Source organism: Danio rerio, chromosome 21 (genome assembly GCF_052040795.2).
Source record: "Danio rerio strain M-AB ecotype USA chromosome 21, GRCz13ab, whole genome shotgun sequence".
Classification (NCBI taxonomy): Eukaryota; Metazoa; Chordata; class Actinopteri; order Cypriniformes; family Danionidae; genus Danio; species Danio rerio.
Window position 1 is genome coordinate 33,620,993 of NC_141041.1, and position 12,413 is coordinate 33,633,405.

A 12,413-nucleotide genomic window follows, 5' to 3' on the forward strand; every position below is an offset into this window, starting at 1 on the left:
TTAAATTTCATTACGATTGTCTGTTATGAAATAAATTTAAGTTTTTTTCTCCAGATCCTCTCATTTAAGCCCTCGGTTCACCCGCGCTGCAGTTGTTTTAAGTTCAGTTCAGTCATACAGCAGGCTGTACCGTTTGTGTTTGGTTCACTGAATCACGCATGCGCAGTATTATCGGTTCACCAACTCTCAATGTAACGTTACTGTTCTAATAACTGCTTGAGAGTATAGCTGCGTCCCAAATCGCATACTTATGCACTATTTTACGCCATTTTGTAGTATAAATAGTGTAAGCAGTGTGTTCACACTGAAAACTCTAAAAATAATAAGTGCACTTTAATTACCCGGATGATGCACTCATTCAGCCGCTAAAATTAAGTGTGTAATGATGGACACTTCACGCACTCAACGACCGCAGGTTTGCTTACGTAGCGGAAGGGGCGGAGCGATCGGACGCACATGTTGATTAACTTTATTTATTTTGGATGGTGAAAGCAAAATTCTCCTACGAGAGTGATTATAGCGCCTCCGGATGGTAAATGCGGCAATACTCACGGCAGGTATTACTTGATAATTCAGTTGTTTATTTCACTGATTTGGCAACAGTCAAACATCATCAGGGAAACGGTTTGAATTTCCGCTTAGTAAAAAAACATTAGTGTGCCATTTGGGACAACACTACATACATGTACTATCCTGTTGAGTGTGTAAGTGCATAAGTACATAGTGCATGAGTGCATAGTGTATAGTGTGCCATTTGGGATGCAGCTTATATATTGGATTATCTAAGAGTCAGAGGGGGTATTAGGCTAGTTATTACGTAAGAAGTGGGTGAATGCTTACTGGAGACGCGAATCGTTTAAAATGATTCAGTTCGATTTGGTGAACTTGTTCAACCGGTTCACTAAGAAGATTCGGTTACAAAGATTCGTTCGCGATTGCGCTACAGGAATACAACCCATTATTGGGCACAAATGTGTTAAAGTAATAATTTTAAGTCTCTGTATTTAATGCTATCACCGTGCTGCTGTCATGTCCACTTGTTTTTGTCGCGGGAGCAACAGAGAAGATGACTCGAGGAGAACCGGCTCGATCTGCCCAATGGCGGAAGGAGACTCTGAGGTCCGAAAGGGTCAAACACAAATACCTGCAGCGCGGATTATATTTACTTCTAAAATGCTTACAGTAAGATTATTTATTAAATACATTTACGAATACGAAAATGAAGAAGTTTTTTGCTATAATTCTAGTTAGTTTCAGTTAGTTATGTATGTACACAATACAGTTCGTTAGTTTTAGTTTTTGTAAGTACACAATACAGTTTCAGTTAGTTTTAGTTTTTGTATGTGCACAATATGTGGGAAACCAGTTTATTATGTTAACCAATCATATTGTACCTGTTTGGTGTAACCCCACCCCGTGGGGGTCAAAGGGGTTAACCCGGAAAGTGAATGACAGAGTTTATAGGAAGTGCGTGGTACATGCGTGTCTGTTTAATAAAAAGTAATCTGTGAAACGAATGAAGAGTTTACTCTCAAGACATGGTGTCAGAATCGTACGTTATACCCACGAGCAAGCTCGCCCAGTTTTGGAACTGACAATGTCCAAGTTCAACCCACCAGAAGCCTTTGATTTCGCGCAGCCTGCAACCTGGCCCGCGTGGATCCAGCGGTTCTCCCGGTTCCGCATCGCGACGAAACTGAACAAGGAAGACGGTGAAGTACAAGTTAACTCTCTGTTGTATGCAATGGGCAGGGATGCCGAAACGATATTCGGATCGTTCACGTTTGCCGAAGCTTCAGACGCAAACAATCACGAGACTGTAGTCGGCAAATTTGATGAACATTTTGTGCCCAGGAGGAATGTTATTCATGAGAGAGCCTGTTTTCATCAGCGCACACAGAGATCGGGAGAGACTGTTGAAGCTTTTGTCAGGTGTCTTTATGAACTGGCTGAATACTGCGAGTTTGGCGCGAGCAAAGTTGAACAAATACGGGACAGAGTTGTCATAGGGATTGCAGATCGTGACGTTTCTCAGAAGTTACAAATGGAACCCGAACTAACGTTGGATAAAGCGGTCCAGATCGCCCGGCAGTCGGAGCTTATTAAGACGCAAAATGCGAGCGGTGGAACAGCCGCTGATGTGAGCGCCGTACAGCACGGACATTACAAAAGTTCAAAGCGTTTTTCGGGGCCACCGAAAAAGGAAAAAGGTGGAGAGAGAAAACAGATTGTGGACTGCACACGCTGTAATCACACACACAATGAGAATAATTGCCCTGCACGAAACAAGAGGTGTAGAAGATGCAATAAGCTGGGACATTTTGCAATTGCATGTAAAACTAAAAATGTCAAAGAGCTTGTAGTGTGTGATAGTGAAACTGGCGATTCATTTTTCCTGGGCTCTGTAATGAATGAGTCAGCTGCAGAAGACAGGTGGTGTGTTACTTTGCCTATTCAAGGCAGGTCGGTCCAATTCAAAATTGATACCGGAGCCGACATCAGCATCATGTCACGCTCAGTGTTTGAAAGCTTACAAGAGCGCCCCCCGCTGGTTAAAACAAGTATAAATGTGAGAAGCCCAGGAGGAAAAGTGAATTGCATGGGGAAATTTCTAGCAAACACTGAAAGAAAAGGGAAAAATTTTGAATTTTGGGTTTTTGTAATTGATGGGCCATTTGCCAACAATTTGCTTAGTCGTAGCACTGCCTGTGAGATGGATCTAGTACAGAGAGTGGATGAAATTGCAGACCACAGTGATATCTATGGAGACATTGGCTTGCTTAATTGTGAACCTGTAAAAATTGAGCTAAAGTCAGATGCTACTCCCTATAGTCTGTCCACCCCTCGAAGAATTCCCTTTCCCCTATTGCCTAAAGTGGAAAAAGAGCTCGAACGTATGCAGTCCTTGGGTATAATTTCCGAAGTGACTGAACCGACCGAATGGTGTGCCCCAATGGTGCCCGTAGTGAAAAAGAATGGTTCAGTTAGGATTTGTGTAGACCTGAAACGGCTCAATCAGGCTGTAAAGCGTGAGCATTACATTCTCCCAACGTTGGAGGATATAGCCCCCAAGCTCTCAGGTGCGTGTGTCTTTTCCACACTAGACGCATCCTCAGGGTTTTGGCAAATTCCTTTAGACCCAAACTGCGTAAATTTGACTACATTCATAACCCCAGTAGGGCGGTTTTGTTTTAATAGATTGCCGTTTGGGGTCACTTCGGCCCCTGAGATTTTCCAAAGGGAAATGAGCAAACTCCTAATTGGACACAAAGGCACGGTAGTTGTCATGGATGACATACTAGTCTGGGGTAAAGATCAAAATGAGCATGACGAGAATCTTGGGGCTGTTTTGAAAACTATCAGAGAGTCAGGTCTGAAATTAAATCGTGATAAATGTCACTTCAACAAACCTGAGCTACGGTATTTTGGGCACACCATCAGTCAGAACGGTATCAAGCCGGACGCAACCATGGTAACAGCGATTACTGAGATGCCTAGTCCCACTAATGTGACTGAGCTAAGGCAAATTTTAGGAATGATCAATTATTTAGGCAAATTTGTGCCAGGGCTTTCAACAGTGCTGCAACCAGTTACAGCTCTGCTGAAGAAAGATGCAGTCTGGATTTGGTCCGAGGTCCAGGAGCAGGCTCTGAGTAAGGTAAAATCCATGTTGGCCACAGCTCCTACTCTGGCATATTATGACCCTGAAAAACCCACAATGGTTAGTGCTGATGCGAGCAGTTTTGGGTTGGGAGCTGCTCTGCTTCAAGTTCATGGTAATGTGACGCGAACAGTCGCATTCTGCTCGAGATCTTTGACTGAAGCAGAGCGCAGGTACTCACAAATTGAAAAGGAGTGCTTGGCGGGAGTGTGGGCCTGCGAGCGTTTTGCTCGTTACCTTCAAGGATTGGAAGAATTTTGCCCGTAGACAGATCATAAACCACTAGTTCCACTAATAAATTCGTATGATATTGATCGTGCTCCGTTAATATGTCAGCGTTTGCTAATGCGATTAATGCGCTTCAATGCAAAGGCAGTCCATGTTCCAGGTAAATGTTTGATGGTGGCGGACACGCTTTCTCAGAAACCTTTGAGTGGGCACTTCCACTCAGAGATGGAAGATGAGGTGAAGGCATATGTTGAAGCAGTTGTTGCATCTAAAGAGGTGTCACAATCCAAGCTCGATTCCATTAGGAAGGCTACAGAGTTAGATGCAGATCTCCAGGCAGTGATAGGTTTTCTCAGCATGGGTTGGCCAAAGCACATACCCTTCCCCTTGAGTCATTATCATACAGCCAGGGCTTCATTGTCTTTTGTCAATGGGTTAGTCTTGTATGAGGACAGAATTGTCGTTCCTGTGTTGATGAGGGAGGAAGTGTTAAGCCGAATTCATGAAGGACATCAGGGGCTCGCAAAGTGTCGCCAGAGGGCAAAGATGTCAGTTTGGTGGCCAGGACTTGGCAATGACATCAACAGGATTGTTTCAGGGTGCACATTTTGTAGGACTCATAAACCTAGACAAAGAAAAGAACCCCTGATCACTACACCCCTGCCTACTGGTCCCTGGTGTAAGATTGCTGCAGATTTATGCGAGTTGAATGGGAAAACTTACTTAGTAGTTGTAGACTACCACTCACGTGACATTGAAATAGCTCACCTGCAAACACTATCCAGCTTTAATGTTATCAGCAGACTGAAGTGCATGTTTGTGAGATGGGGTATTCCCAGGGAGCTTGTATCTGACAATGGCCCACAGTTTGCCTCAGCTGAATTTAGACAGTTTTGTACAGACTATGATTTCCATCATACAACTTCAAGTCCTCATTTTCCCCAAGCCAACGGGGCTGCAGAGAGAGCAGTTCAAACTGCAAAACGGATTCTCTGCCAACCTGATCCTCACCTGGCATTGATGTGTTACCGTGCGACTCCGGTCGTTGCAACTGGACTTAGCCCTGCACAATTAATGACTGGACGGCAGATTAGAACCAAACTGCCAATGCTTGAGGAAAAATATCAACCTCAACCCAATGATCTTAAAGCAGTGGAGTAGAAAGATAAAGCTGCAAAGGAGTCTTACAAGTTCTATTATGACCGGAGACACTCTGCTCGCACACTGCCCGAGTTACATCCTGGAGAGAAGGTTCTTCTTAAGCTGGACAGCGAAAAGCACTGGAAAACACCAGCGATGGTGCTAAACAAAACATCAGAACCAAGATCGTACTTGGTGCAAACTCAAAAAGGAGCTGTCCTGCGTAGAAACAGGAAGCATTTGCAAGCAATGCCATCGCAACCAGATGCTACAATCCAAGCAGAATTGCAGGAAGAAAAAGAACCAGCTCTGTCTGGGACTGAACATTCAAATACTCACACAGTTGACCCAGCAACACCTTTACTGGACACTAAACCACCAGTTACGACTTCCAGTGGAAGGGTGGTGAAAACGCCTAAACGTTACTTAGACTACTTGGACTGTTTCAGGTTATAGAAAGGAATTAAGATTTGAGTTAATGAAAAAAAAACAAAAAAAAACAATATCATTGCTTGATGTTGCACTTTAATTTGGGTATGCTGTTAAACATAAACCAATGTTTAGGGTTTGTGTTAAAAGTGGAAAACATGATCTTCTTTTCTAAAGAGGGAAGATGTGGGAAACCAGTTTATTATGTTAACCAATCATATTGTACCTGTTTGGTGTAACCCCACCCCGTGGGGGTCAAAGGGGTTAACCCGGAAAGTGAATGACAGAGTTTATAGGAAAAGCGTGGTACATGCGTGTCTGTTTAATAAAAAGTAATCTGTGAAACGAATGAAGAGATTACTCTCATGACACAATACAGTTTCAGTTAGTTCTCGTTTTTATTTTTATTCCAGTTAACGACAATTATTTAACATTTTAGTTTTCGTTTTTTCGTTAGTTTTCATTAACTATAATAACCTTGGTATGTGGTGTGGCTTTGCTTCACTTAATTTTTAAACGTGTCCATATGTCTGAAATATCCTGAAGCAGCAATACTGTTCTGTCTTGTCGCATGAGATTCTCGCTTTTTTAAAGAAAAATAAATATATATATATCATCGATGCACATCAGAAACTCGCCAGTAACTTTTTTAATGTATGTACCTGTAAGAAAAACATTGGAAATAATTGGTAATCTGGCGTAATAATCAAACCCTTGGGAACAAGTGTTGTCGGAACCAAAGTTCACAGAATGTTTTCTGGACTCTTCTCAATCGGTGAATTTCTACATTCTGATTGCTTGCTGCCGAACCGCGTCATTGCTCATTACCATAAAGTTGACTTGATTTCAAAGCTCAACCCTCACAGTAATGCAAAAACAGTAATTACACAGCGTATAATTCATATTATTTATCAAACTGCCCATTGATGGTATAATATTAATGTTGTAGCGAAATTAACTCAGTTTATGAATATTAATAATCAACAATAACGGGTTTTTATAAAATATTTATATTCCGCCTCACCCTTCTGTCAATTTGGTTATATATATATATATATATATATATATATATATATATATATATATATATATATATATATATATATTCATGATTCTGCCCCCTTGTCCAAGCGGACTCTCAGATTATGAATATTTATTATCAATAATAGCAAATTATTATTGATCATTCATATTCTGAATTAACGTATTGTTAATATAACCAGACCTCGCCCGCTTGCTCAAGCGGACCCTGTAATGATCTATTTATTTAGAAAGGGAATTATTACTACTCCTTGTAGATCAATCATTTATAAGTTTTGATTAACTTAATACAGCTTGTAGCAAGGAATCAATCGTTTCAGTGACTTTTTCTGTGAGGCAAACAATACAATCCAACGTGATTATAAGAATATTTATTGACTAGTCTGACATATAACAAACAAACGCACAAACATAGAACAAACGTATACTGAAGATATATAGGCTATATATGGATCTATAGAACATATAAAAAACAAAAAGAAACAGAAAAGCGAAGAATTAGAGAGTTTAGGTAAAAGAATGGCAAATCTACCTCAGTTCCACACAACTATTCAGGACCACCAAGATTACAAAAAACACATTTTTGATGAGGGGCACAGGCTTAACGCATAACCAAATACCTGGAGTTTTAGGATTTTTCTGTCTCTCTCTTTTTGTGAGTTTCTTCCGATGCACTCGGGTACGGAGTCCTTTAATGTCCTTTCTTGATGCGTGGAGTTTGCAATGCAGGTCGGAGGATACATGATCGCAACTTTAAACTGAGTTTTACTTTGCTGAAAAAATAAGAAAACGTGGGCTCGGACGAGCCATGCAGTTACAGAAATGCGGTTTGCCCCCTCAAATGGGGGGCGCACCTTTTGAAAAGCTTCTTTTGGATCTTCTACGCAGAGTTGTGCGCGCAGCTGGGTTTTAAACTGTGGTGGCATGTCAACTACTGACTGACCAATGGTCTCCTGGCAAAGTTTGAGCGGGAGATTTTCTTTGTCTCTGGACCGCTAATATGCAAAATAAGGATCCGCCCGAAAGCATGCGAAGAGACATTAACTCAAAGCATTAAATCATTTAAGCTGTATAGATTATGATCACGCGCTATGCATCATGTGTTGTAAAATGGCAGGAGAAACCTTACGGTATTAAACACGACAGTTTTAAGAAATACATCAACATGATTCACACATTCTTAGCTGGTATAGTGTCTTAAAAAGGGCATGAGAGAGAGATTCACATGATAGAAAAGTCCGAAATGAAATACAAAGTTTACAAACACATAACATTTACTTTTGGGCTGATTCAGGATTTCTGAGTCCATTTCAGCGTCGGGAGCCTTGTGTGTGTGTGTCCCTGTGTGTCTGTGTGTCTCGGGAGGAAGGGGGACAGGAATGTCTTTTGAAGTTTGGGCAACCATCTCTGGCTTACCTCTAGATAAGTGAGGTGTCACACAGGCACAGGTTTTGTGGCACCAAGAGTCATAAACCCACGCAGAGGAGACTTAGACCCCTTTATAAAATCAATACGTAATTTTATCTACGGACTGTATGTTACATTGTTTACCCTTACCCCAACCTCCCAGTAATGCAAAAACTGTAATTATTGTTGTACAGTGTCACAAAAATGACGCTATATAAATGTGGGGATCCACAGCTGTACCCCTTACTGTGCTCTTAACTCACTCTTTGAGTTGACTCTCTTTGCAGGAGACGAGCCGGAAAAGTTGACGTCCATGCTGACCTTTGACTCGGTGATGGGAATCTCCTCCAGCGTAAACTGCTCAGGCGCACTCTGGAGTACAGAGAAGATGTATTCAGCAAAAAAACATGTTAAGCATATTTTCACCAAATACACAAACATGTACATACTTTAGTATACAGGGCTGTACTAATGAGCCCACAGTGTGCCAAGAAAATATCCCCCACACCATTTCACCAACACCAGCAGCCTCAACTGCTGATACAAAGCAGGATGGATCAATGTTTTATTGATGTTGATGCTAAATTCTGACCCGACCCATACCTGTCAACCCTCCTGTTCTTTCCAGGATTCTCCCGTATTTTACTGTTCTATCCTGCAATTTTCCCGTAAAGGTATTTCCCCGTATTTTTCCCGTGTTTTCAGTCTTTCTCTGAACAGCGAGCCTCCCTGTACGCAACCCATACAGCTGAACCACCAGGGGTCGCCCCTTGCTCTAAAACGTGTGTCTTCTGTGCTTTCGCTAAATATTAAAAATGGCGCCATTTCCTTTTGATTACAGGTGCCGTGATGTCAGCTCACGTGCTCCATAATGATAAACAGATGCTGTTTCCCAAACGGATTCTGTACACGCGATTTGAATCGGAGAGAAAGTTTTGCTTTTGGGTGCGTGTTTAAACAGACATACACACATAATTAATAATAATAACATATAAAGATGTCGATCTTGGTGTTTTTTTCCCCAAACACAACTAGTTTCGTCTTAAATGAGCATAAACAGTTAGGAAAGCAGTCAATGTTTTCATTATATTGTTAGATGTGTGCATTTTTGAAGTGACACCTCTTATTTAATGTAATGAAAAAATCTTAATAAGTGAGAGGTTCATTCGTTGCTCTTTAATCAGAATGTGTGTCATACAGTGGAGAAACGACTAATGAGATTGATTGATAGCTTGATTCTATTTCATTATAATAGCTATTTATTTTAATAAGCTGAACTGTTTGCTAATGTATTTTATGCTAATGTATATTTTTATTTTTATTTTGTCAAAAATAAATTTAAAACATATTACTGACCATTTAACTGTTTATTTACAATGAAACAGCTCCAAATGAACATATTTAGCAATTTGTGGATTTTTTAAGGGGGTGGGGGGGGGGGTGTCCCTTATTGTGGTGGGCATATCCCTTATTTTTAGAGCCCAATGTTGACAGGTATGACCCGACCATCCGAATGTGGCAGCAGAAATGGAGACTCATCAGACCAGGCAACGTTTCTCTAATCTTCTATTGTCCAGTTTTGGTGATCCTGTGTGAATTGTAGCCTCAGTTTCCTGTTCTTAGCTGACAGGAGTGGCACCCGGTGTGGTCTTCTGCTGCTGTAGAACATCCGCCTCAAGGTTGGACGTGTTGTGCATTCAGAATTGCTCTTCTGCAGACCTCGGTTTAACAAGTGCTTATTTGAGTTACTGTTGCCTTTCTATCAGCTGGAACCAGTCTGGCCATTCTCCTCTGACCTCTGGCATCAACAAGGCATTTGCGCCCACAGAACTGCCGCTCGCTGGATATTTCCTCTTGTTCGGACCATTCTCTGTAAACCCCAGAGATGTTTGTGCGTGAAAATCCCAGTAGATCAGCAGTTTCTGAAATACTCAGAGCAGCCCGTCTGGCACCACCAACCATGCCACGTTCAAAGCCATTTAAATCCCCTTTCTTCTCCACTCTGATGCTCGCTTTGAACTGCAGCAGATCATCTTGACCATGTCTACATGCCTAAATGCATTGAGTTGCTGCCATGTGATTATAAATTTACACTAACAAGCAGCTGGACAGGTGTACCTAATAAAGTGGCCGGTGAGTGTATAATGAAAAAAACATGTTTGATGTTTATGGAGTGTTATAAACTTCAAATGTGAAGGTCATGTGACGTGTTTTGTTTTTGTTGTCTTCCGAATTCCCGAAAATCTGTTTTAAGATGATGATGATGTGTATATGTGTGTGTGTGTGTGTGTGTGTGTGTGTGTGTGGTACCTGCAGGAAGCAGCAGATCTGTTTGGTGAGCTCCAGCTGACTGTCCTCTCCCTGATGCAGAGCTCTCCTGATGGCCACGCTCAGCCACTCGCGGACACTCTGAGCGTTTCCCTGATTTCCAACCGCACAGAGTTACAGCTGATCCGGCCATCTATACACACACACAGGAGAGTCAGCAGACAGATTATGAGAAATGACTTCATCTTTCATTCATTCTCTCATTTTTCATTCGGCTTAGGCCCCATTTACACTAATGCGTTTAGTTTAAAAACGGTGTTTTAGATCAAATACAATGTGTCCACACTAGCGTTTCACCTAGCATTTCTGAACATATCTCCGTCCACACTATGCCAACAAAAACGTATATCACTTGACCATTCGCGCACTCTCTGCTCCGTTTTCGGCACTCGAAAGCTCTGGCATCGTGTGGACGGATGGCGTAACCGTAGCAAAACTTATGCGTTTTCAAACTAAAACGCATTAGTGTAAACGGGGCCTTAGTCTCTTTATTCATCAGGGGTCACCACAGCAGAATGAACCAGCAACTATTCCAGCATATGTTTTACGCAGTGGATGCCCTTCCTGCCACAACCCAGTACTGTGAAACACCCATCACATGCACATTCATACACTACAGCCAATTTAGTTAATCGATTCCCCTATAGCGCATGAGTTTGGACTGTGAGGGAAACCGGAGCACACAGAGGAAACCCACACCAACACGGGGAGAACATGCAATGCAACTATTATAATAAATTTATATAATTATTTTATTTTATTCATTCATTTTCTTGTCAGCTTAGTCCCTTTATTAATCTGGGGTAGCCACAGCGGAATGAACCGCCAACTTATCCAGCACGTTTGTACACAGCGAATGCCCTTCCAGCCACAACCCATCTCTGGGAAAAATCCACAAACACTCATTCACACACACTTATACACTATGGACAATTTAGCCAACCCAATTAACCTGTACCGCATGTCTTTGGACTGTAGGGGAAACCGGAGCACCTGGAGGAAACCCATGCGAACGCAGGGAGAACAAGCAAACTCCACACAGACACGCCAACTGAATATATAAATACAGTACAAAAAGTCCTTACTGTTAATGCTGCATACAGTTGAAGTCAGAATTATTACCCCCCTGAATTATTAGCCTCCCTGTTTATTTTTCCCCTAATTTCTGTTTAACGGAGAAAAATATCTCAACACATTTATGAACATACTAGTTTCAATAAATAATTTCGAATAACTGATTTATTTTATCTTTGCTGTGATGACAGTAAATAATACTTGAATAGCTATTTATCAAGACACTAGTATTCAGCTTAAAGTGACATAGTTAAAGGCTTAACTAGGTTAACTAGGTTAACTAGGCAGCTTAGGGTAAATAGTCAAGTTATTGTATAACAATGATTTGTTCTGTAGACTATCAAAAAATAGCTTAAAGGGGATAATAATATTGACCTTAAAATGGGTTTAGGAAAATTAAAAACTGCTTTTATTCTAGCCTAAATAAAACAAATAAGACTTTCTCCAGAATAAAATATATTATCAGACATACTTTGAAAATTTCCTTGCTCTGTTCAACATCATTTGTGAAATATTTAAAAAATATTTTCTGACTTTAACTGTGAGTAATGTTAAGAAATAGGATTTAACAAATTAGAATTATGCATTAGAATTATACATTGTACATTAAAAGTAACCTCAAAAACATTCTAATCCATGTCAAGTGAACAAACTAATGTGAACTAATGGGAGCTTATTGTAGAGTGCTTAAAAACACAAATGCTTCAACAACTTGTTGTTATCAAGGAAACTAACGACAAATATTTAAATAATGCTTCAATTTCAAATAAAAGAAAACTTTTTCCCTCAAACATGACATTTAGCATCTTAATAAACAATAATATATAGTGTAAAACAAAAGAATTGTTCTTTGTTATTTAATGATAGTTAATGCATTAACTAATGGGACCTTATAGTGAAGAGCTAAAATATGCTTAAACACTTTTAAAAAAGCTTAATTTCCAAATATGTGTATTTACATCATTTTTGCTCATTAGTAAATATTAATAAATTCTCAAAAAATATTTTAAAATCTTGTCAAGTTATTCTTATAAATCTTCTAACATTGCTGTTATGCATGTAAAATAGTGCTCTTCAACATATTGGTATGACATCACCTGGCAGA

General features: G+C 40.5%; 1 protein-coding gene and 1 long non-coding RNA gene across 2 annotated transcripts in view; one reads left to right on the top strand and one right to left on the bottom strand.

The window, feature by feature from the left end:
* The window catches only part of timd4 (T cell immunoglobulin and mucin domain containing 4), a 1,098,921-nt gene that overhangs the window by 586,985 nt on the left and 499,523 nt on the right, over positions 1 to 12,413 (bottom strand). The gene's annotated exons all lie outside the window — the stretch shown is intronic.
* Positions 1,076 to 10,106, top strand: LOC147838887 (uncharacterized). The gene is made up of 5 exons (XR_015520477.1): positions 1,076 to 1,182; positions 8,194 to 8,315; positions 8,748 to 8,851; positions 9,401 to 9,585; positions 9,673 to 10,106. It is a non-coding gene; the product is annotated as an uncharacterized LOC147838887 (long non-coding RNA).